We start from the raw sequence: 25,727 nt of genomic DNA on the forward strand, positions 1-25,727 counted from the left end.
AGACTTTTATGTTTTTTTTTTTTTTCATTCTGACAGTGACAGACTGGTGTCTGCAGTTGTTTGTGAGCTGTTCAGTCTGAATCAGTAGGCAATCTGTATATGTGTCGCACAGACAGAGAACATATCAGTTGTTTACCTAAGTGAATATTTAACCATTCAGGAGCCATTAAAAATACAGACCTACTGAAATGGAGATGATTTGTAGTTCATAATAACTTATTGTGCAATTTCATTATGTAAATCAAAAAGTAAATCAAGGTTAGTGCAATTCAAAAGAAGTAAATATATACCTGCCAAGGGGAGATATCTTCCCTTTGGGACCTCCTTTTACAGGCACAAAAATTCTGACGTGAGTGCATGTTGGTATTGCTCAAGCTAGTGCTGGATTTGTACCCCATGTAATGTAATAGCAACATAAGCGAGGCAGAGTAAGTGATCTGTATAACTATGCATGCATAAAAGGCTCTTTTTACCCTCTAGTATTCCTGTGTCCTTGAGTTTAATTTAAAAGATTAGATTACAAAAAGGGAATAGAGCAGGGTTAAATGGGGTCCTTTTACCTTGTTATGAGAAGTTTGTGTGCTATCTGTGGCAAGACCATGGAAAAATGAAAGAATATATTCAGCTGCTCATATGCATGGCATTAAACCTTGACCCAAAGCTTTTTATACTGCTACCGTAGGTCCCTTCATACAGTGCCCTGATAAAGTATTTGCCCCCTTTTTGATGTCCTCTATTATTGCATATTTGTCACACCGAATGGTTTAGATCTTTAGACAATATGTAATATTAAACAAAGGGAAACTTAGTAATCAAAAAACACATTTTTAAAATTATTTCATTTATTTAATGAAAAAGATTATCAAGAAATATACTGTTGTAGAATGAAAAATACTTGTAATTCTTACTAAATACTTGCTAAATTCTTACTTTGCAGATACATTGTGTAAGCATATTTCTTGCATTCTACCATTCCTTTCATCTTGAAGCTACCTGCTAATATTACTGTTCATTGTTAAACATATCGCTGAACTCAAGCAAATTAACCACATGTAATTATGCAGATGGTTCAAACCATGATGGCAGAATGAGCCACTAAGCACACAAGAGTCTAGTTTGGCCACAGATAAAATATGCAGTGCAATGTAGGAGATTAACCGACTCGTGCTCAGCTGGGACGTGGGTAAATTCTTCGCCAGTTAATAGCGTTTTCCTTACTTCTTAGCCATCGCCGCTGCAGTTATTTTTCAGCCCCACGGCCCCGTCAAGTTTTGTGTGTGTGTGTCCCTTCTCTCTTCGGAGGAGGCTGAGCTGGCACGGCAACAGCAGACGCCTGCTCATCCCCCACCTCCTCTCTCCTCCCCCCTCCACCACGGCGGGGTGGAAGCTGGCTCCAGTCGCCAGGCCAGAAAAATCGGAACGGAGCAGAATGTGCGTGCCAACACCCCCACCAACAGGAAAGGCAATGAAACCAGCATCCCAGGCAGCCTCACATTATTCTCTCTTTCAGCCGACCATCCAGTGTTACATAGCACAAGAGTGACCTATTGTGAGCCAAGATAAACAATACACTGGCCTTCACAAGTTTTAAAAGGAAATACATTTACATTTCAATATTTGTTTGGGAACATTTCTTTTTTTAGCAAGCAAAATTTTTTTGTCAACCATTAATGTTTGCAGGCAAAACAGTGTTTTTATTATGCGTATAAGGCCATGGCCATGTTTACATGCAATTAAGCTGGCTGTGCATGGTCTGTGAAGCTCAGACACAGTGTGTAACAAAGACACGATTCAACACAGAGGATGCAGCCTTCATATTCAGAAAAAAAAACAATTCTTCAAAAATAAGACAAAAAGCCCTCTATAGAACACTCATATTGATTTTGATCTTCTTCCTCTGAGACAGTAATTGGCTCACTGTTTGAGACTCTACAGAACTCGTTTGTTTGCAAATTTATCTCCAGGAAATTCTTTCAGTTTCAACCGTAGGTGCTAATGGTTCAATGCCTCTCATAAGCCCTGAGATTTCTCTGCTTGCTCTACTTCTGTCGTATGTCAGCTGAGAATACAAGGAGACAAATCCACCCACATCCTCCTGTCTTACTTTTTTAACTGTTGACCCAAAAACACATGACTTTAGCTATACATTCCACTTGTTAGAATTTTGCATGGCATACATGCTTGGTGGCAAGATCCTGGGCACTCCTTCTTGACCTTTGACGGTATTCTCAAACAAACACTGTGGAGAAAACAGCCAGGCAAAGTCGTTAGATTTCATTGGTGCACATGTTTGGTCTCAGACTGTGCATGATACATACTATTTGGAAAGCATTTGGTGTTGTAATGCGAGGAAATGATATAGGTCAAGTAAAGAGTGCCATGGTATACTGCATTTGCTTTTCAATATCTTCACTTTTTCAGGTCTGGCAGTCACATAAAACATGTTTATTTTTATGGTATCATACACTGAAAAATACACAGTGCATTTATTATGACCTTCCGTTAACATGACAATGAGATATAGTGTACCTCAAACAAGCTCATTTTACCTATGCATGCTCACTGACTCTCTCATCCATACCTGTTCAGCATTGTTTTATTTCCTGTACCAATCACTGCCAAAGACAGTTGCTTTATAAAGATTTCGTACATAAATAATAACTGCAGCAGAAGTGATTGCTTGGGAATTTGTGATCTTAAATAAGGGCAGAAATGTGGTTGCATTAATGTTCTCCCTGGCATTTTGTCAAATAAAACCCGTGTTGGTCTGATGCCTTTAAGCTGGCACTAAAGAAGGGGTCCTGCATCAGTTATTTACTGATTCTATTATCTCTCACTGATTACAGTATAGTGTGCATTTCACAAATACACTGGTAATAAACCAAAGCCGCATAATGACAAAGGGTGACCGCTGTGTTTGTACGGTTTTATGAGGGCACAAGGGAACACTTGATTTGGGCTTCCAAAATGATATCAAACATAATGATAGTAAATAGGGGAGGTGTGGGGGTGGGGCAGAGGCAGAAATCGACAGCTCAGCAATCCATCGCAGGGCACATGCACCATTCCCTCACACACTCATACCCATGGGAAATTCAGACTCTCCAGTCAGCCTAACCTGCATGTCTTTGGACCGTGAGTGCGAACCAATTTCTTTGCAATTGATGATATTTCACTGGTTTCAACGCACCAAACAAATTAAAACGGGTTTATTTCTCTTGCTATAAACTGTCTTTGGACCGTGGGAAGAAACCGGAGTACCTGGAGGAAGCCTATGGGGAGAACATGCAAACTCCAAACAGAAAGGCCCCGGCCAGGAATCCAGGACCTGCTCGCTGTGAGGCGACCCACTGCACCACCGTGCCGCCCAGTGCAATGATTGAGTAATTAAAATAGTTCAGAGATATAACCTCAGTGTTTCATTGTTTGTTATTTCAAGAAAAATATCCCACAAAATTAGTATCTGTACAATGATCAGTAATCAGTATAATGGTGCCGTTGTCATCCTAGTCCTGTCATCCAGAGAAGGAGATCTCTGTCACAAGTTTCCCCACTGGTATTTTCCACCAGCATCATCCTACCGTAACACCATTCCACAAAATACTCGCAGTGCCTTTCAAATAAAGTGCACTTCCAACCCCATTTTCTGCTTAAATATTCATTATAAATCTAAGGTAAATGACAAACAGATACTCATTTAAGCCAATCAGCATCTAGTCTGGACGAACGCATGTACTTTCTGGGGCAAAAGGGAGGAGCTTCCCTATTGGTTAATCGAACTGTCTGTCTCAGTGTGCCGGTTCACCCAATGCTTTTGATTGTTTGCCCGTTACAATCAATACAATCATTTTCCCCAAATAGGTGGCGAAATGATGCGGGTCTGTGGAAAAGTTTGCCTCCGGTAATGTTTTCTGATGCACGTTTCAGACCACGCCTGGCCAAAACACTCTGATTGGTTGGGAAAATACAACTATCCCGGGAAGGTTGCCTCCTTCGTTTATGCCTAGAACATCAAGGCATCAGCCAGGCTGTGTTGAACGAAGTGAAGGAAGAGACTGGCTCGCGAGGCTAATCATCATCAGTCAGTTAATCAGAAACTTGCTGATTCATGGTGAAACAGGTGTTTCCGACAATTAGATTTTTGTGAGTAAGGTCCTGCCCTCATCCTTTACAACAATGGCTGCACTATTTACTGTACATATCTGCAAATCTCTCACTGGTCTGAAAAAAACTGAAATGTCTTACTGAGGCTTTGCAGAAATATGTGCATATTTCAGAACATCCATGGATATCAGGTTTGTGCAGTTTTATAGAAATATAGCATTAACATTGTGTACTTTTCTAATAGTTACATTAGTATTAATTGGAAATTATGCTTAATGTTTTCATAAGTTTGTAATGCTGGTGGACAAGTAACCTTTTTTTTTTTTAAGGTTAATGAAATACAATTTGAGCATTTTATCCCAACAACAATATCTTCAGCAGCAGTCAGCCAAATTCCTTTGTAGCACCTGAGCCAGATCACAGGCTTATCCTAGTTTTCTGCAAATTTTGAATGTTCCTGCATTTTAGTAAGAATGCTCTTTGTAAAAATTCATGAGATAACCATTAAAACAAGATCTGTATGCCGCCCTATGTACAGCGCCCTGTTTTCGAGATTGCTTTGTTTTGTGTAGTTTTGTTTTTTAATCATGTTTCCTTTAATCAGAACTGAAATTGTAAGCTGGTATAAATTAGCAATATTCATAATTAATCATATTTTCGAGAGGCTTTGCAAATCCATGATACATCTGGGAGCACATGAGAGCTGATTTTATTGAAAGTTCTAGGTTTACATGGTTTGCTGGCCCAGGAGGGCTTATTAAAAAGGCTTCTGCTTCAGGTGAACTTTCTCACCTTCTCCAGTTTCTCTGTTTCTTTAAATGTTGACAGAAAAAAAATAAATTGGTTAAGCACGTGTGATCATTATTACCCTGGGACAAAAATATCCCATGTGTCAAAAATGCAGCATGCTGGAGTGTCTATCCTCCCTGTCATCTGCATGCAAATCCATTTCACAGAAGAGCCACAGAACTGGATTACTGAAAAAATTAATGACATGAGACTTTTTTTTCCCCCAATTCTTTATTTCTTTAAAAGGTCTGATCCAGAATATAAGCAATGGGGGAAGAAAGTCTTGAGGATGTAATTACGAATGTACTATTCTAGCAAAAGCATCACAGTATTCTTCTAATTCATTGTGCACACCCCCTTTATAACAAGAAATGTAAATTTTAACGAATTTGATGAAAAGTTATTGCGAACGCATTTTAATTAATTACTCAACATACAATCCACAGGTACTTGAAGATTACTGTTTATAAATAATGCTTATTTGTTCCTGTTCCTGAGGGTTAGCAAAATGTGACTCCATGACTGCATTTGTGTGCAGGTGACAGTAAGTGAAAGACAGAGAGGGAAAGAGACCAAAAAAGAAAGAGATTGCGTGCATTGACTGGTGAATAATGTGCCACACTGTCTTATTGATCAATACCTCCCCCAGGATGTTGTCATCTCACCTAGCTTGTCTCCAGCTAGCTTGACTCCCTGCTATTTTCACATTCTGGCTGGCCAAGATAGCAAGAACTAATTAACTCCCCGGATAAAAGGCATACAGGCGAGGGACAGGGGAGGGGTGGGGCTGAGAGGCTGAGTTTGGCCTGCAGGCATATGGAGAATTCTTAGCTACAGGGAAGGCAGCGCAAGACAAACAGCTAAGCCATATTCACAGTAATCCCGCCAAAGCCTAGCCCAAAATATTACCGGATTTCTCTTGACAGTCTGCATGACAGAGATTGCTACAGGTCATTTAATACCACTTTCATGCTTTTCAAAGGTTGAGATTGGCTAAATCTGACAAGGACAGAGTTCTCTTAAACATGATTTGTACAATTCATGTAAGCAGGATTCGAGTTGCATTTGCAAGTTCAGGTAAATACCAGTCTCTGAACTTGAATCTTACAAAAAAACATAATTCACTGAACTTCAAAGCTTTCCTGTCCGCATGCATAAACAAATGGAACAGCTATCTATATCCTGTTCCTCCAAAATATTTTTTCTTATTATTTACAAGGTCAATTCTCATCCACCTGGTAGCATTACTTGTCTTAGCAGTGCATTACAGCAAACATGTGGATTGTCCCTTTGCTCAGTATTTCAGGAAAGGAAAATTTGTGACCCCTTAACCAGAAGACTGACTCCAGGCCAGAGAAGCACGCATTGTATGGCAGGTTTGGTTCTCCCTGAGAATTGCTTGTAACTCCCCAAACCTTCAAAATGGCAGATCCTGATTGCAAGTGACCTCCACAGCCTTAATTAAGAATTAAAGATTGTAATGATTTCATCAGCTGCCTTTCTGCTCCAGCAAATTTTGCACAACATCAGAGCTAAACAGAGCCCAGGGACACACATTGTGTTATTTCATTCTGGACAAGGTGGGAGGGGAGGGGACCTGGAGTTTAAGTTAATGTTCCCCAAGGAGCATGACACAGAGCCAGCTATTAATTAACCACTTCATTAGCCCCACTTACATGTGACACGGCACTTCTTCTTCCCTGCAGTCCCTCTATGATCCAGCGTGGCAGTGTGCTGCATTTAAATGGATCATCTCCCAACAGGCGACACTTTTTCCAGCCTGGGAGGTGACTGGGGGTGTGGTTGAAGCAGCCAGACTGTCTGTTTCTCCACTCCAACCACGTTGATTGAAAGTCGCTTGTGAAGCTATTGCATCAAACAATGGACTCCTAAACAAAATGTGTTAAACGAAGTGTGTTACTCAGTAGACTAATCTGTCATCCCATGGGCATTGTGCAATTAGAATGCAATTCATTCTTAGTGACATAAGTGGTGACAAAAGAGTTGGATGGTGCAAAGAGAAAAAATATTGTAAGAGTAATCATCTTTGAAGGAAAAGTCACTTTACACTTTACAAGTATATTAGCAAGCTATGATGCTAATGTTACTTATTCCCCATGCGATTCCATGTTTATATCCTAATTCTATCTAAAGGTCCAGGGGGTATTTCAGGAAGCAGGATTACTAAATTAACTGGATAACTGTTTGGAGTAAAACCCAGGATAGCTCTTTTACAGTCCATGTTCCAGATTTGCTTGTAGCGCTCGAGGATGTGTCGTCAACCGAGGTGTGGGGTTGAGGACGAAAGAGGGCCGCAAAATCCTACACAGTATACCTTTAAAAACAGGGATGCTCAACTTTTCAGCACGGCTTCAGCACACTACGAAACCTCGCATTACCAAACACACACACACACAAGTTCATTATTAAATCAACTAGTACATTACATCTCAAAAGCAAGGGTAACAGTGATTGTGGTAAATAAACTCAGAAACCTTTGAATCAAATTGCTGAACCAACAGCAACTGAATGGCTTGCCAGTCTCTTGATCAAAAATGTGTCTTAATTGGCAAGATGTAAGTTCAAGATGAAAATGCAGTCAATAAAAATAATCTAGAGAACAGTCTGGGAAAAAACATGCTTTTTTGCGCACTTAATTATGGATGCACATGATACATTGGCATGGTACAGAACACAATTGTGTATAAACTTGCATGTTATTCACTAGAAAAAGATGTGATCTAATATGTAATTATAAGGATTATAAGGTGCATGTAGTAGAAATTGGGCTTATGTTGCTGTGTGGTTTGTGCATTTTGTCTTTGTGGCCACACGGGATAAAGAAAGAGAGCTGAGTTATCTGTTAACCCCCTTCTTTTAGTCCTTGCTTGTGACATGTCCTCCTTGGCGAAGAAGAAAGACGACACAAACTGGCAGCATGTTGCTATAGTAATTGCATTCTAGCAGATTGTGTTTAGCGATGTCCCTAGAGGCCTGACAAGATTCTATTCCCAAATGAACTGCCCTGCTTCCTTTTTTCTTGAGGCATTTAATAAAAACTAGTGCCAAAATGATGGTCCACAATTTCTTCTCACATCATGCGCTACGACTGAGAACCGCTCAGTTTTTGGTGTGCAATGCTTGCAGGCCCTTTGGTTTTCATAATTCATTTTCACAATAACAGATCCAGTCCAAAACGCTATGTAGCAAATGTGCCCTGGCATTGTGTAATTAGTGAATGCACAGCTTCACAGTGATCTTTCCAGAAACTGAATAATACACGTTTTAGCATTTTATCATTCTCAAGCGACTCACTACGGGAGTCACTTGTTTGGTGATGATATAATGCATATTTGAAATTACTGGATGCATATATATTCACATATTAAATTGATGTATTAAAGATTTTAATGATCCTTGTTCATCTCAGGACCCTTTCAGGATACTATTCCAAGGGGAAAAGGAATGTATACATATTAATATTTACAAACTGTAGCACAAACTATAAACACATAGTAGTTTCTTCTTATGTATTTTCTGTTGTTATTGCTCGTCATTACGAGTTTGCCAGTTCCACAATTTAATTACATTTAATAACATTTTGTAATCTGAAAGTTTTAAAAAGGAAAGTTATCGCTCAAATATACTACTCGGAGACATAGGCAATATGCCATAAAGCTAAGACTGAAAGACAAGAGTTTCTCGCTGAGTATTTTCTTGTTTATACTGAAGCAGTGTTTTCAGGCTCTAGTTGTTAAAACATCATTTTATTGGGCTCTTTACCAATGGATGAATAGATGCATTACACAGTATAATATAATTGAAGTGAAGAACACTATCATGGCTGAGCAGATGTATAACAACCTTTTAAATACTGGAAACACAGTTTCCTCTTTATGTGTAATTCTTGTACTGGAGAGTCATTGTGCACATTATTTATTTATTTCTTCTACTTTCGCTGTTCCTTGATGATAAATGTGCTCTCTCTCCCATACTGGTTTCTGGGAAAGACTCCAGCTGCAACATCTTGAGGAATTTTTCTTGTGGATCCGCCAGTTTATTCATGAGCATATCTTCATTTTTCTTGCAAGCAAAAGAACAAGAAAAAAAGTACATCAAGCCAACACATATCAATGCATATGAGTTATTATTATTAGTTGTCATCTGTGTCTTAAACTGTCTATCATGGCATCCATAATGAAAGAGCAGGTGTCTTGATATGTACTCTTCATGGCTTCTTCTGACATTGCCAGTACTGTGGTTGAAAACTTTTCATTGACAGACATCGATATACAACAAAATTGTATCAGGTAACTTTTTCCTGAATTATGATTCTAATTAATTCTGGACCAAAGGGTAATGTACACCACACTCTGCTCTGTGCAGTTTCCCCAATTAAACTAAGAGGAATGTAGTCATTTTTCTCTCTCTCTCTCTCTCTCTCTCTCTCTCTCACACACACACACACACATACACACACGTAAACAAACAAAAAAAAATGTCTACAATTAACCTAGGGCTCCAAACATTGTTTCACTGGCCTATGTTGACACTGGGAGATAAATAATCAGGGCAGACACAGTCAAATTAACTTCTACCAGCACTAGGAGAATGGGTCAAGGCTGCAGGTCATGGCAGTACGCAACAGCTCCTGAGCTGAACAACCATCCCTTTGGCATTTAAGACAATGTGACTGAGAGCACTGTCTCCAATTTACTTACTGCTTACTGAAAGAAACCACTTTTCTGCTGCAGTGCAATGGTACACATATGTTAAAATATGTATTTTTTAATTGTAGAAAGTGGATATTGTACAAAAACAGTAATATCATGTATATGAAGGGAACCTGATCCAGGTAGGTATTTTAGACATTGTCTCAATAAAAAAAGCAAAAGAAAAACAATCTCTTCAAAGAGTGAGAATAAATCAATCTGCACTTCAACAAAACATCCCAATTGCACATGAAAAGCTCTTCTGTAAAATTGAAAAGCATGAAATGAAACCTGTGTACACAAGGCAATGAATACTTGTTGATTTTTCAGACTCTTGGGTACAATTTTGATGAAAATCCCTTGATAGACAAATACTATGACTGGATTTGTCATATAATGAAATGTTTGTGTTTGTATTAGATCTTTTGTTAATTCACTGTGGAGTTGGCTTTGACAGTTAGATCATTACATTCTGTGCATGTGCACTTGTGTGTTTGAATACATGTATTCACATTCTTGAGTTTGTTTCTTTGTATGGGTTTCACTGCTACCAAGATTAACCACGTCAAAGGAATATTGACTCAGAAATTGTTGAGCAAATGTATAATTTAATCGCAAATGCATGTTGCAAATTAAATGTATGCATGCCATATTGGATATGTAGACAACAGTAGCCAGCCTGAGAAACCATCCATCAACTCCATGTATTCATGGAATTAAAAACAGGTCTAGTAATATTTCAGCTGGGCAAATGGAATATTTTAGCTATTAGCACAGCTGGCTACTATATATATATATGTATGTGTGTATGTGTGTGTGTGTGTGTGTGTGTACAGACGGGTAACAAATTAAAGGAAAAACTGTAGAAACATTCATTATTGGGGCATGGATGGCAGGTGCTTCAGTCACAAAGACTGCTCAAATGGCTAGTGTTTCAATAGGAACAGTGATTAAAGTGACATCTGAATTTAGATTTATGGGGAAGACATCAGTAAATAGGATCGGAAATTGTGGTCAAAAGGGCATATTCGATGACAGTGATTCTTGTGCATTAGTGTGATATGTAAGGAAAAACAGAAGAGCAAGTCCTTATCAGGTGACTGAGAATGTCAATGCAGGACGTGATCAGTCTGTGTCGGCAAGAACAGTCTGTCGACATATATATAATACCGTGTGTGTGTGTGTGTGCAATTCCACAGTGTGTAATTTCACAGTATTGTCACTACAGAGCATTTGATTTTTGACTTTTTTTTATGTTGAAATGCTGCTGTCAGCTCTAAGGGTTACACCTGAAAAAGATTACATAAGCAGTTCTTTAATTAATTTCAGCTGTGTGGTACAGGAAGGTATAATGTTCTGATATTTCTGTTGCAAGAAAGTCAGTTATCATTGTAATACCTCAGGAATTCTAAAAATGTAACACAACAAGGTTATCCACTGCACATTGAATATTTAAATTAATATATTTATTAATGGTCTTTAGTATGGCTTCCAGAAAGACCATTTTGTTTCTTATCTGAATGGCTTTAGGTTTCCTTTTTTCCTTTTAATTAAAATTCAGCCTTGCAGGCGTAATGGACTTTTCTAGAGGCAGTTAAAATTTAATGGCCCATTTTCTTTGCTTACAAATGGAGAGGTCTTTAGCTAAATTATGTGGACCCAGCAGTAAATTTGTAAATGTCGTCTCATTTCCTGTGTCCCATCACGCCTTGCTGAGAGTGATTGACTGAAAAAGGTCCTTCCCTCTGACAAACAAGTTTGCTATCTTGGCCACATTTTAAGGATCTTATTTTGCAGGTGTCTGTTACAGTAGAGTCTATTTTCCCTGGCAAAAATGTCCCATTTATAAACATCCCGAAAGAGTCATCAATGATTTGAGTGTCTACAGCCCAAAAGTGGAAGGGCTTATCCAGATTCCATTCGTAAATGCAGCTGTTTGCCATCATACTATCAGTACTATAGCACAATTCAGATTCCAAAATGTTTAATGTCGATTCTTCTTTGAATTGTTGTAATATGAGGGCTGTAATATGGGTTATGTGTCCAGGAGTTACAGCTCCAATGTCTTTCCAGGGAACTGTTTTATTTTATTCTTCTATCAAAAGGGGTGGAATCCTGAACTTGATTTTAGCTTTGTTCCTGGATTGTAATCAATACGTTCCTTTTCTAAATAAAATTACAAGAGCACTCCAGATGACCAAGCATTTTAACTTTGGGCATACAGTTCCTCCCTGTGGGGTGCCGTTTGTAAAATGGTGTGCACTTAGTAAAAAAATGCACTAATTTTCAAATGTCGCCTCTTTAAACAGAGAGAAATTTGTCTAAAACATTTGCCTAATTGTTTTTCCAAGAGTGATGTTGTGCACTAAATCAAGATTGATTGAAAATTTGTATATTATATATAAATATAAATGTTAAATGTTGAATCTGAATGTTAAATATAAATTTTAAATATAATTGTAAATGTTAAATGTAAATATGCCCATTTGCCTACTTCTGAATCAAAATGCTTATATATTATGAAACGAAAGTGTAAACCTGTAACAGTAGTCACTTGCCAGTGAACATGCTAATGTTGAACGCTACAGCTAGGATGCAAGTTGCAAAAACCATTGATGAAATATGAAATCACATTTTTATGACATTGCAGCATTGTAGCTAGGTTTTTAGCATAACATTAAAATATTCATTGGTACTTCAGTAACATTTCTTACCTGAAGATCATCTTATCATCAAACATTAAGCTTATAACTATCACTCCATTGTCATAAGATTGTTACAGTGTTTCTGTCGTCTGAGCAGAAATATAGTCAGTGTGCACTTCAATTCATTTAGTGATTAAAACACAAACAAAACCCTTTCCTGGAACATACAGTGGTCACTGGTTTCAGTTGGCCCATCTGCCGCGAGAGATCTTCCCGGCAGAGGCAAATTTGCATATATTTTCTTTGCATTTCTACAGAAACTACTTTTGTTTGCAAAACCACCACCAGGTGGCAAATGTAAGCACTCAGCACCATATCTGACTGTTAACACTTGGGACTCAGAAGCAAACTGTAGAACAGTGTTACCACTGCTCTTATTTTAGTGGGAAAGGAGAGGAAAATACATTTTAAAAACAAGCTGAAATTAGAGACATGCTTGTTATCCATTACTTTTTTGTGTGTATTTGAGTGAAATGTACATCTACAAACGGTTATTCAACTAACTTTGTGGTCAGACTGTGAATTGATTCATGACATACAGTGAGCTCAATAATATTATAATAATCATTTTTCATGATCTGGCTCTAGATTTGTACAATTCATATTTGGCTAATGTGCACATTCTCAGCTTTTATTTCAGGGTAGCCCTTTTATAACTAGTCTCCCATTTCAGGGCACAGTAATGTGTGGGATAAATGGCTTCACAGGTGTTTCTGATTAGTCAGGTGTGTTTAATTGTATCCTTAGTGCTGGTATAAGAGAGCTTTCAGTATCTGGTCTTTACTATAGGATTCTGATTGCCTCTGTTATTGGCGTTTGTCAACATGAGGACCAGAGTTGTGCCAATAAATGTCAAGGAAGCCATTATGAGGCTGAGAAATAAGAAAAATAAAACAGTCAGAAACATAGGCCCAACCTTAGGCTTATCAAAATTAATTGTTTGGAACATTGCTATGAAAAAAGAGAGCACTGCTGAGCCAAGCAATCGCAAAGGACCTGGTATGCCAAGGAAGCCCATACAGTTGATGATGCAGTGTACTGAAATGCCCTTATATAAAAGCTGAGAATGTGCAATTTAACCAATTGTTAAATTACAAATATAAAATTGTGGCGTACAGACCCAAACCAATGAAAACATGTCTTTTTCCCAAACTGATATGGAGCCTTGGTAAATTTTCAATTGTGTCCTGCTGTCAAGTCAGACAATAACTCTACAATAGAGTATAGAGGAAGTGGAATTCTTTTTAGACAAAATGAAAAAATGTATGTGGAAAGCAAGAAGTTTTAAGGAGGAATTCAAATAGCTGCCCTCACAGTCTTATTAATAAGTGATCATGCATCAAACAAATTACTGACATAATAAGATCCAAGGGAGGTCTAATATCTCATTCAGCAAGAACAACATGGATTACAGTAATTAAAAGTTTGAGTTTTTTTTTTTTTTCATTACAAAGAGTCACATGTACACATGTCCATGTGTGTGCATGCATGAGTGCATAAATACATGCATGTACGTGTATTCTCGACTCCAGTATGAGTGGGAGTGTGTCCTTTTCACAAGCAAAGCAATTATGCATTTTCTCGCAAGTAGGTCTTAATGGAATGCAAAGCTGGATTCATTTGTAAAAAGCTGTCAGTGTGGCTTTTTCATTACATGTATGTTTGACTAAATATGATGGATGACTCAAGTGGCTATGTAGATTCCACTCTGGGTTGTATGTCTTTATAAAGTGAGGTATGGTTAAAGAAGGCTTGTTTTATATTGAGTTTTTAAAACAATGAAGAGTGGTGTAATTTTGAAGGCTTCATAATTAAAGTACTGTGTTCTCATTACCCCATGGGGTAGATCAATTATCTACTGGAATCTCTGACAGGTAAGAAGTTACTCAAGTTGACAGTCTCAGAATCCAAATTTTCATTATGCGATTTTAGTCACTTCATTGTGTCATCGTTTGTCCATTGATGGTGATTGTTGTTTTAATTGCAGTTCCGGTGACTTACTTAATGAGTTGCATAAAGTGTGCTTTAATTTATGCAACGTTATAGTAGAGAGGAGAATAATGCTGAAGCAGTATTATGTTCAAATCAATTTTTGTGTAATTTATAGTGCTGGAATATGCAGCACTAAAAAGTATAATGCTCTGAACAGGGATTCTTTTATCCACCGCTGAGCTCAATATTTCTTCAGCTGCGGGTCCAAAGAAAACTCCTTTCTTATAAATGGCACCATTGTTTGAAGTAGGTTTTTTATATTATATAGTGTCCCATATAATTGCAAAATCAGCAAGTTGGGAACTGGGAGAGCAATGTTCCTAAATTCTAGTTGACAAAGGCCACAGGGTCCTCTGATTTTATAGCATCAGAGCTCTTAATTAGGTAATTGTACTTTTTGCTTAAGTGGATCAATTTAGCTATTTGCCATAGCCTCCGGTGATTTAGAGAGACCTATAAAAAGCTGCTGGACTGTGGTTCCCAGGGACGGAGAGCAACTGCACACACTGCAGTGCACTCTCACTGCAGGATTTATCAAAACCACAGGCGATTCTTCTAAATCAAAACTTTGACCAAACCGCTAATTGAAGAAATGCAATCAATTGCTTAAGATCGGTCCCTCTGGCACTATAGTGCAAAAGCGCACGGTCTGAAAAAAAGCAGAAAACAAAAACTCTAAACCGATATTTCCAGCAGCACTTTGCATTGTCGCTAGAGGTTTATTTTCAATCTGAAGGCTCATGGAAACTTTGTCGAGTGCTTTTTCATTTCTGTCTAGAGGGTGTGTTGATGTTTACCCTACAGCACTACATGTTACTGTGCTCCAATCTACATTCTCAGAATCTTATTTTCAGGTGGACTTCTTTTTTCAGGTGGATTACCTTGCCACCATAAAAAAATGATACTTGAAATGAATATCCGAGGAAGCACTCTTGTTTACAGCAGGTAGAACTAATACACCCCTCGCAACCCTTTACACACACACACACCCACACACACACACATACGCAGGCACACACAGAGACCTTTCTCCAGATCTTGGGGAATCTGATGGAAAAGGGCTGGTAATCTCCTCCTGTAATAGAAAAAAAGAAATTGAAAAGATTCAAAAAGGGCCTGGGGGGACAGCTGTGACTGTGCGAGTAAACCATCCCAGAAAAATGAAAGGAATCTGTCTGTTAGAAGCAAAAGGCATAGTAAAAGCTCCAGTAAGATGTACGATTCAGCCTCGTACATTAAGTCCAACACTTTTTTTTTTATATGAACTCCGGCGTCTCAATGTGGATTGTGATTTATCGCAGAGAAGTGCAGTGGAAGACTTGAGCTTGTCTGCTTAGAGAATATGGAATGCGAATTGGCCCAGCAGCCATGCGTTACAGCAGGTTTAATGCTCCCAACAGACAGCTTTCCCCTCTTCCTCCTCGCTGCATGTGTCTGAATGAACTCAGCTGCTGACTTGCAAACCGTTGTTGAGTTATTGCCCCGCATAAGAAATTGTTTGCATTGTTTCACCCAATTATCAGCGTCAAAACAATGTACCTTTATTTATATTTAGGGTTGGTTGACTGAGCACATATGCTCTTTTGCAGCAACGCCCTGTCAACCAATTATTTGACCAAGTATCATTGGTCAGCTTCAGATAGAAAAACATTTTTTACACAATGTATTAACAGTGCTTTTCTGAAAACAGGATTTGAGTTCAGATAGACCCCTACAATATCATCCACCCGAGGGTGTAAAAGGGGGCTATGATAATACACTGAGCAGCTGAGCAGCAGAACCCAAGCTCATATTAAAATCTGCTGTATTGGTAAATTCAAGGTCCAAAGTGAATGCACATTCAAACCCACCCTATCAATTTCACAATGGTATCGAGGACAAAATCACTAATAATATTGTTACCATGCCTTTTATCTCTCGGAACATAAACAAAAGTAAAGCGACTCTTATTTTGAATTTTACAATCCTGTCTACAAGAGTAGTCCATGTGCTTGTAGCTGTTTTGTTTGTTGGAAGAAAGTATCACTTGGTAAGAGTGGGCACTGAAAATAGAAATAACCATATTTCACTCCACAGATTCATGCATCAGTTCCCTATATTTCTTTATGCACTGATCTCCATTCATGCATGTCTATTATGTTGTTCTATGTGACCAGTTTTGTTAAACAGTCACATCACATGCATATAGGGACAAATTAGGGGGTGTTTCTGTGTCAGCCATAGAAAGGATTACTTTCGGGTACGGAAATCGAGGGAGGGACATATCCTGTGCTTAACCAGTTCCTCAGGACCAACATCGACATTTTAATGCCTTCTTTTATGTGCTTCATCACTTGACCTCATGCAAGTCTCTCTACCTTGTACATTTTCTGGTTGGAAAGGTTGGAATGCACTGAGCAGCATGACTTTTAGAGCCTTGATCCCCTCATCCTCACTGGAAACTCCTGCTCAAAGATATCAGTTATAGATGTAGATGACAAAAAAATAAGACACCGTTATCTCTCTGAGTCATAAGAACTTTCAGTTTGTGATTGCCAGTAAAGCATGGTGGATACCCTGAAATTATTGAACAAATTATACATCATGCTATGAATGTCCATTGGAAACCATGATACAAACATAAGTAGGCATCACTGTTCCCAAAAAGTATACATGTTCCCTAGTACAGTATATTCAACGATTCAGCCATGGAACACTTGAAGGCTTGATTCAAGCAGTTGTCACAATGGTCAATGGAAAAATAATTTCCAAACCAATTGGCATGCATGAAATCAAACCAGCATTTAACAATGTCACTAACTAAAGTAAGATACAGTATATGGAACATAAAAAAATTCACTGGTTGAACAGCCATATGTCAACTGGAACTAGCAAAGACTGCTTTGATTTTCATGCTGAACATCTGAACAGTCAACACTCCTTGTAAAAAAAATGTTTTGTTTTTTTGGGAGGTGGGGGGTTCAATATGAGGCAATCAGAGGCAGAGTAATTTCAGCACACAGAAACACAAAGATCTGTGAAAATGATAATAAATATATCAGAATTATTTCCCCAAGCTGTTTTCTGTTGGAGCAATTAAATTGTCATTTACACTGCATTCACCAATTAATTTAGAAGTATTTACTAAACCCCCCTTCCCCCTCCCCCCAAATTTATCTTTATCTATATAGGGGTTTGGACAATACATTGTATTTTGCATTGCTAAATAGCTTCAGACCACTGCTTTAGATATTGAATAACAGCTCATGGTGGGATGTCTGCCACAGATATGTAATAATTGTATGCTGATAGGCCCATATAAAGCTCTGTGCCAAAAGAAACAGACCAATAACTTCTCGCATGCTATTTGTTGCCTCAAAAAAAAATTTTAAAACCAGTTTTGTATTATCTTTATGATATATCTGCCAATCCAATAAACCCTACCCAAGTTGTGAAATTTTTCAATCGGAATGTTAAGATGGACCCATATGAGTCATTGCACTGTATGGAAGGGAATCTATATGAATGCTTCACACTAGATTTTAAGAACATCTGTTGAGGCAATACTATTGTTACTTACGATTCCCGCTATTAAAAATAAATTGGTTTCCAATTAAACCAAGTTAAAATGACCTGTCTAGTGTAAAATTCATGAAATCAAAGCAGGCTGACACAGGGAGTTTTTTTTTTTTTTTTTTTTTTACAGAAATCTCTGCAAAGTGCCTGAGGTGTGTATCTCACTGTTTCTCTGCCCTCTGTTGTAGTTAAGCCAGTCATGGTTCAGTTAAGAGTCCTGAGTAGCCAGTGTTTTGACTTGACAGACCAAATTTTATAGCATTCTCTCTCTTTGTAAAGCGGCTTGTCATAGCCCTTACACTCAGGTAACTATCTTTTGCTGTAGTATCTTACTGAAAATGATTATTTTAAAAAACGAAGTGAAAATGTCAAACCAAGGTCAAATCTGAAACAATTACATGGCTTCAAAAGCAAGCTTTTTTACTTGTCAAAAAATAAGAGGGTATTTACCGACTTCTTCACATTTCCCCAGACTGTACTTTTTGCTGAGATGCATGCTGCCTCAGACAGCGCATTATAAATCAGACTCTATACTTAGCTGCTCATGTTAGAGAGGCCTGAATTCCTGGGAGATGATATTGCGGAAGATATTTCAAAGGCAAATTTTCCATAAGTGAGTTTTTGTGCAGGAGTATAAGGATTACATACAAGCTATGTTTTGTTTGTTTGTTTGCTTGCTTGTTTATTTGGGGTTTTTTTAAATGTGACCAGCTGTTAACATTGAAAAAAAGCAGTGAAATTCAAAGATGAATGTCATTGCACTTCTACTCGACCTATATGAAGTATGAAATTGACAGTTTTTATAATGGGATGCAGTATCCCTGCACTATATTTATAAAATGATTGGTTATGAAAAGTGTTAACATCACAGTATCCATCTGAAAGGCAGTTAGGTCAATACACACCAAAAAAAAAAAATGGTATGTAAAAATATCGCAAAGCCTCAAAACATTTTGTTCACAAAGACCATGGTCCTTCTGAACTGCTGGTCCTTGTGAACTTGTAAACTGTATTGTTCACAAGAAACAGCTGGACCTTGAATCTTCGAGTCTGACAAGCTGACACTTTTTTCTGATTGCCTCTCTTTGCCACTCAGTTTTTTCATATCTGTGTTAGTACTGTCCCTCTTAGACTAATTGGCTCTTTAGCCCTACTTTTTTGCAGAAAGGCAGAGAATCAAAAATCTGGCAGTGGAGGCATATCTTGCCAAAGAACACCGTAGACTTGCCAAGTGGAGGTCATTGCTGGTTCTGAGCCAGAGGCAGCAGCACTTGATGCTGTGATTTAAGAATCTACCCTGAGAGTGTTAACTGTTAGGATGTGTTGACAGATGAAAGCCTCTTCCTGCTGTTAGATCTTTTCCTCTGCCCTTACCCTGTGCCCAGATTGTTTCCACTTCAAGCTCTGAATGTACTTAGCACAACACATATACAACACTATATATTTGGATGCACTATACTTTGGGTATGGATATATATATATGGGTATATATATGGATATCATATCAGCAAGTTTCTAATTTAAAGAAGAAATGCACACTCATTAGTCACACCAGAAAATACATTCAAACCAAACAGCGGAAGTATCAAAGTGGCAAAGGAACGCGTGTAGTCTTACCCAGTGCTACTGGAACGGGTTTAATTTAATGTTATCTCAGTTGTCTGACACCAAAAATAATGTTTTAACCTTTCCTCTGCGCTAACAATTATGCATAGACAGAGGAGACTGCTGTCCACCAGTAGTGTGGCTTCATACAAATCGCAGTAAGTCTGTTTTACTTTGAGGGTCTGATAATAGGCAGACTTCTGTGAACTGCCCTACAGCCAAAATAGTTATTATGCACCAGCATTCACTTTTTTGTATTTTATTTAGTAAAGATTTTTTTAAAAGAATCCATAATTTACGACAGTAATTATGTGCATTGCTCTGAAATCCTGAAAATTTAAACGAAATGAAATGCCATTACAATAGCATGAAAGTATCATATTGCAGTTATACATTTTTTTCCCATTTATTCCAAAATCATAATAATTGACACAATAATCATTGCCATTTGGGAACCAAAGTTGTATTAACCTAGAATGTTTCTGGATAACAAAAAAGTGGTTTTCATTCAAAGTTGGGGTCCCACTTCAGTGTGCTTTAGAATACAATCCTGTGAATCCAGTTAGTTGGTGGAATTACTGTAGGAGGTGCAAAACCAAGTTTGATCAGTGGGCTTGCAAATCCTAAATACACCTGCTGCCTGCATAGTAAATAACAACACACGTCATCTAACAGTAAATGGCTTCATCTACAGTAGCTCACTCTGAACATCTCAACTGAATATTTTTGCAAACAGAAGTGAAGAGGCAATGGAGTGTATTTCATGCATCTTCGCGCTAGTGGCTTCTGCAAAATGCAATAAATAACAATGAAAAATAAACCATCGGAGTGGACCGGGATAAACGCGTGATTACGTAATTTAGAGGCCTTTTTGCACTCCAGATTTTCCTCAGGTCTTCGACTGGATGGAAGGACAAAGGAATTGAATTTGCATTTATATAACCTCTTTCATCGCAGGAAAGATCCCAAAAATGCCTGAAGTGAACTCAGATTTAAGCCTCTCCTCTCAGCTCGTTGCTGGCCTAACAGACAATGAGAGTTTAGTTGACATCCACAGCTGCCTCTGCGAGTCCCCGCTCAGTAATCATAGAGCAACACAGATTCACTTTCATACAGTGAGAATGAGCGTTATTTCTGCAATTCCCTCCTTTGGGGAAAAAAATAGATGCAATCACTTAACTGTCCACTCTCAATTTCCTTCCCCCTCTCTCCCTCTCATCTTTATAATGTATATGAATGAGGGGCTGCAATTTCCTTGACTAGTATGGCTAGTAAAGTAGAATAAAGATTGGCATTATTTATTTATAAATCTGTTTGGACTCTTCACTGTAAAACTATTTTTAATATGTATGTAAAAAAGTAAAAAATGTGTTATCAAAAAATAGAAATAATAAAAAGGTCATATGACACAGTCAAGATATAATTAAAAATGGAAAAAGTAAATAATGTTATTTATTCCCTAACTATGGCCTGTCTAAGTTTACATACAAAAAAATATATAAATATAAAAAATCGCTAGTAGCAAGAGACAAAGGAACCAGTTTTTACAATAACTTAATTGATCAAACAACAGGCATTAACATTGACACTCTACCTGTCTGAATTATGACAGTGACAACATATCTGTCTTCTCTGATTTGATTGTACATGCATCCTCTTTTCAAACGAAATGGATTGACATTTAAAACAAGCAATTCAATCTTGTTTCATTTGTCACATCAAATGCAATCAATGTGTGGCCTCGTGGTTGATCCGGTGGACAAGACATTGGGTAAGATACCCAAAGCCAAATAATCACTCTGCATCCCCTCTCTCTCTTTGCAACACGCCATTTGCAGGAGCACCTTTCATTTTCAACCATGTGTTTTGTGGATATTAGGTTCCCTCTCACGTCTCCTCAGATGTTAGGTATAAACAACAGTCTGTCTGCCTCCTCAAGCCCAAGGAAGGCAGCACACACCAGATATTTACCTTTCAATTTCAGGCTCTGCTTCTCTATTGATTGCATTCTATGTCTGGCTGTCTGAGGTGCTAGGTCCAGCCCTATCTCCTCACAATGCTCGGAAGACAATTGGAACGAGGAATATGCTTGCTTCGGGAGGGGTACAGAAAAAAAAGAACTTTTTTATGTCCGTAAAAGATTGCTTTGTAAATGCCACATCGTTTGGGTTGATACATGAAATAAGAGACAAGCCAAGGAAAGCAACAGCCCTCCCGAAGCGGCAAGGAAAAACAAGAAAATATAGATTAGACGGTGAGTAGAAAGCCAAAGGCTTCCACCGCTACTGATGCTCCCCATTTATATTGAGTCACTACACATACTACAAGGAGATACTGCTTTGAACATATGTCACTTGTCAGTGCAACAGATACAGGGTGTTTGTCTGAAGCAATTTCCAAAGCAAAGTTCATGCTCGTTCTTTGTCACTAGGTTAGTTTTAAAGATGTTTTCACATTAATAGGATAAGTGATTCTAGTGGCTCCCAACTAATCCATTTACCTACTGTGTGTCTGAGTTTCTTGTTATTTCTAATTACGTGGACAGGCTCACTGAGGGTACATTCATTAAAAAAGGAAATTAAAAAGTCAAATTTCATTTTTAACTGCTGTAGCTGAATCAGTTTTTCTTCTGAATTATTATTTATTGCACTTAGGATTATGTTTAAAAAATTCAAGTCACATCACACTTTGAATGTGTGCTAAATTGTTTCCCGAATGTAATGATTCATTTTCACATCATCAAAAGCCTCACAAGTCAACCTGGGACATATGCAGATATCAGTTGCTGTTGATATCTGCAAACTTTGGTAAAGGCAAATTGCTTGCACTTCACAAAGCATTTAAAAATCGCAACATGCACATTCATTTCTCCACTAATTGTGTTTATCAGTATTGTTATATTTTAGAAGCTAAAACAGACTGGTGTGATAAAGAGCGGATTTCTACATATTACTGCTGTGTCATGGGTGCATTTTTAATAATCTTATGAAAATAAAATGTATGCATGTATGTATGTAAAATTATGACATTATATAAAATTAAACACTGATGCTACTTAAATGTGACTTCCTACTATCTTGCTAATGTAATAAAAATAAGGGGGTTATTACATTTTATCAGTTTCATTTCATTACATAAACTCACATGGACACGGTCTGCTTTGCTTACATTCCTTACATTTATAGCCTGATGTTTTAATCTGCTATAACTTAAAGACACAAGGGTTTCTATTTACCTCCAGCAGGTCTGCCATTTTGTTCATGGCAGACCTGTACCTGAACCCTTGCAAGTAAGGCTTTGGTGCATCATATTACACAGGTATGAACAGAGACCAAAGCACATAAATCACTATACAATGCTATATAGATACAGTCCTGTGAAAAATGATTTGCCCCTTCCTGATTTCCTCTGTTATTGCATATTGCAATAATACAGCATAGACTTAATAACTGTTTGCCCTACCAATCTATAGACACAAATTATCCCAAAGGGCTTGGGGATTATCCGGGTTCTTTTTTGCAAATGTGACATGTGCATTGATGTTTCTCTTGGTTAGCAGTGGTTTCAGCCTTGCTACTCTCCCATGAATCCCATTTTTACCCAGTCTCTTCCGTATTATGCAGTCATGAACACTGACCTTACTATAGGAGACATTTGCTTGCAGTTTTTGCTGTTAAGGTGGTTAAGTTTATGGGGGCAATTACTTCTTCACATGGGTGACATGGGTGTTTGATAACTTTTTTTTCATGAAATAAATTAAATAATCATTTTAAAATTGTGTTTTGTGTTTATTCTGGTTCCCTTTGTGTAATACTACATTTTGTCTAAAGATCTGAAACCATTTCGTGTGACAAATATGCAATAATAGAGGAAATCAGGAAGGGGCAAATATTTTTCACAACACTATAAGGTGAGTAACTTGAATTCAGAGGGAAAAAAAACTATGCTTATTCTTATGTGAAACCACATGGTATTAAAAAATACTTGTGGTGCCCGAAGCCAAAATGAGCGAGAAAGAAGAAACTCATACTGTGGTCCAGTGTACATTTTGACCAATGAGATCTTAAGAAAGCAAGGGTACTGTTATAGCTAACTATTTTTAACCAGGCACAAGCTACAGTACATTTATAGGTACTCCTTAATCAGAAATTAACACATCAGAATATCACAATGCCTGCTAAGTGAATCATTTACTGTGTGGAATACTGTGACCCTTTTCAATTTTTAATCATACTGTTAAAATAAAAAATGACTCTGAATAGCTCACTTTGACTTAGTAATGTTTATTTCCCTCCTCTACATTTTTACATAAAATCAATTGTATACATATAAATGGTCAATATATTACCTGCAACACTGGGCAATGACTGCAGGCCACACCATTTCCTGTTACCTGAATAGTCCAGTCTTAAAGAGCCTTAGGGTTTGATTGATTGAATATGAAACAACTTTAGTCTGGTTTTATTAAATTGCATATGTCCTCAAACTGCCTAAGTGTGTTTGATTGAATGTAGGGGACTGATCATCATTTAAAAAAACACTCATGAAGAAGTTGAATAATTCATAACTAGCAGAAAGACAATCAGACTTTATCAGGGACTTACACAATGTGTAGAGCAAAACAAAAAAGTGCTATATTTAGTAAGCTTTTGTGGTGAAAATCATTTTTTGATGGAAAACAAAAATAAATAAATAAATGTTTACACAAATATATGTGAAAATATGTCCCCTGAAAGAAAAGGTTGGGATGGACAGAAAATGGCTGACTGAAGATTGGGAATCAGGAAAATTCAAACAGGAAACAAAAGGAGACATTGAGAGAGAGAATCTGTGCCAGCTGGTGAAGTTACTCTGTTTGAACACTCCAGGAATTGACAGGTTCAGCCGATGATGCTGAAGATGGTCATTCCCAACCTTTCACATGCAGCATGACCTTTATGCAATCTTTTATTCACACAAAACTGACAGCACTGTGCGATGTCTCTTTATACCACAGCCAAGCACTACTTGAATGGTATTATTGATTGCTGTTGAAGGTATTCTGAGATCAAGATATGACCTTGCTTTAGGTCAGCCCAATTGCTGAGATAGCTCAAATTAGGTTTTGGCCCTCTTGAGGCTTATCCAAATAGAGTTGAATATATTTTTAAAGATAAATTTTGGGGTGGGGTGGGGTGAGGTTGGAGAAGTAATTATTAATATGGATGTCAACAGTCCCTTATGATTCCAGCCATAATTATTAAACAAAAACCTTATGGAAATAATTTGATTTCCAGGTGTCTAGCCAATGGATTTAGAACATGCATACAAATGCCTTTTAAAATATTGCTCTCCTATGTCTCCGACAAGCAAGGTAAATGTTATATTTGCAATTTCAACTTACCTTGCAACTCCAGACGGGGAGTCAAAGATTTATTGGAGAATGTTTCCTGAAATCGAGCTTGCGATTGGAAAGTGACTGTGAATCCTTGCAAATCCCCTTCATGAAATGAGTCCCAGAACCGCAAAAGCCACATTTACTCATCAGCATCTTCTTTTTGCGTCTTCCCCTGCATAGAAAGTGGACATTAAATTAAACAGACCTTCAGAGTTCATTCGGGGAGAAAAGTATTCATTTCTTTTAGACAGACCTCACAAAATGACCATAACCTGTAAACATTTACAAGATGTCTCGGTGTCCTCTCGATTTGACGGTACATCCCCAGACCGGAAAGTGACAAAGACATGAAAATAAGCTGCTCCACAGGGTTGTGTCTCATCACTTCCTCGATTGTCTCTGTTGTAATGCCTCAGTAAAAAACATCCCGAGCGCACAGGGTGCTTTCTAAAAAGAAAAGACACAGACAAATGGTGACAATCTCACTATGTTCTCCATTAAACAGGTGGCCATTCTGCAACATGGAAATGTCATATCCTGTCTTCTGCCAGCCCTTGGCTTTGAGGGGTGGTTGTGGGATTAATAAATGAACAAGGAGGCACGGGGGAGGATGCAGACAGCCTTTTTGTATCATGCGACACTGTCTAAATGGGCCCTTGCTGCCAAAAAAAACTAAATGCGCTGTGCATGGCCCGTGCCAGCCAACTCTGGCTCATTGTCACAACAGACTTGTGCAAGGCTTAAAGAGACATTCTGCACAAACTGGAAGAGGAGGTACCAGATGACAAAAAAGATAGTATTGTACGTCTACGCGTCTTGGGATATAATGTTTTTTTTTTTTAATCATTATTATTGTTCTACCTATAAATACTTTGAAATATTGACTAG

General features: G+C 37.9%; 1 long non-coding RNA gene across 3 annotated transcripts; it reads right to left on the reverse strand.

Annotated features, from left to right (window-relative positions):
* Positions 1-3,228: 3,228 nt before the first annotated feature.
* Positions 3,229-25,492, reverse strand: LOC118206959. Of its 3 annotated transcripts, XR_004761284.1 has the most exons (4): positions 25,112-25,492; positions 24,846-25,011; positions 15,328-15,377; positions 3,229-8,966 (listed from the first exon to the last, which is right to left on the reverse strand). It is a non-coding gene; the product is annotated as an uncharacterized LOC118206959 (long non-coding RNA). The 3 variants fall into 3 exon arrangements; XR_004761283.1 differs by having other exon boundaries at positions 24,846-25,492; XR_004761285.1 differs by having other exon boundaries at positions 3,229-8,976; positions 24,846-25,492.
* Positions 25,493-25,727: the final 235 nt, after the last annotated feature.

This window comes from Anguilla anguilla, chromosome 10 (assembly GCF_013347855.1).
Source record: "Anguilla anguilla isolate fAngAng1 chromosome 10, fAngAng1.pri, whole genome shotgun sequence".
NCBI lineage: Eukaryota > Metazoa > Chordata > Actinopteri > Anguilliformes > Anguillidae > Anguilla > Anguilla anguilla.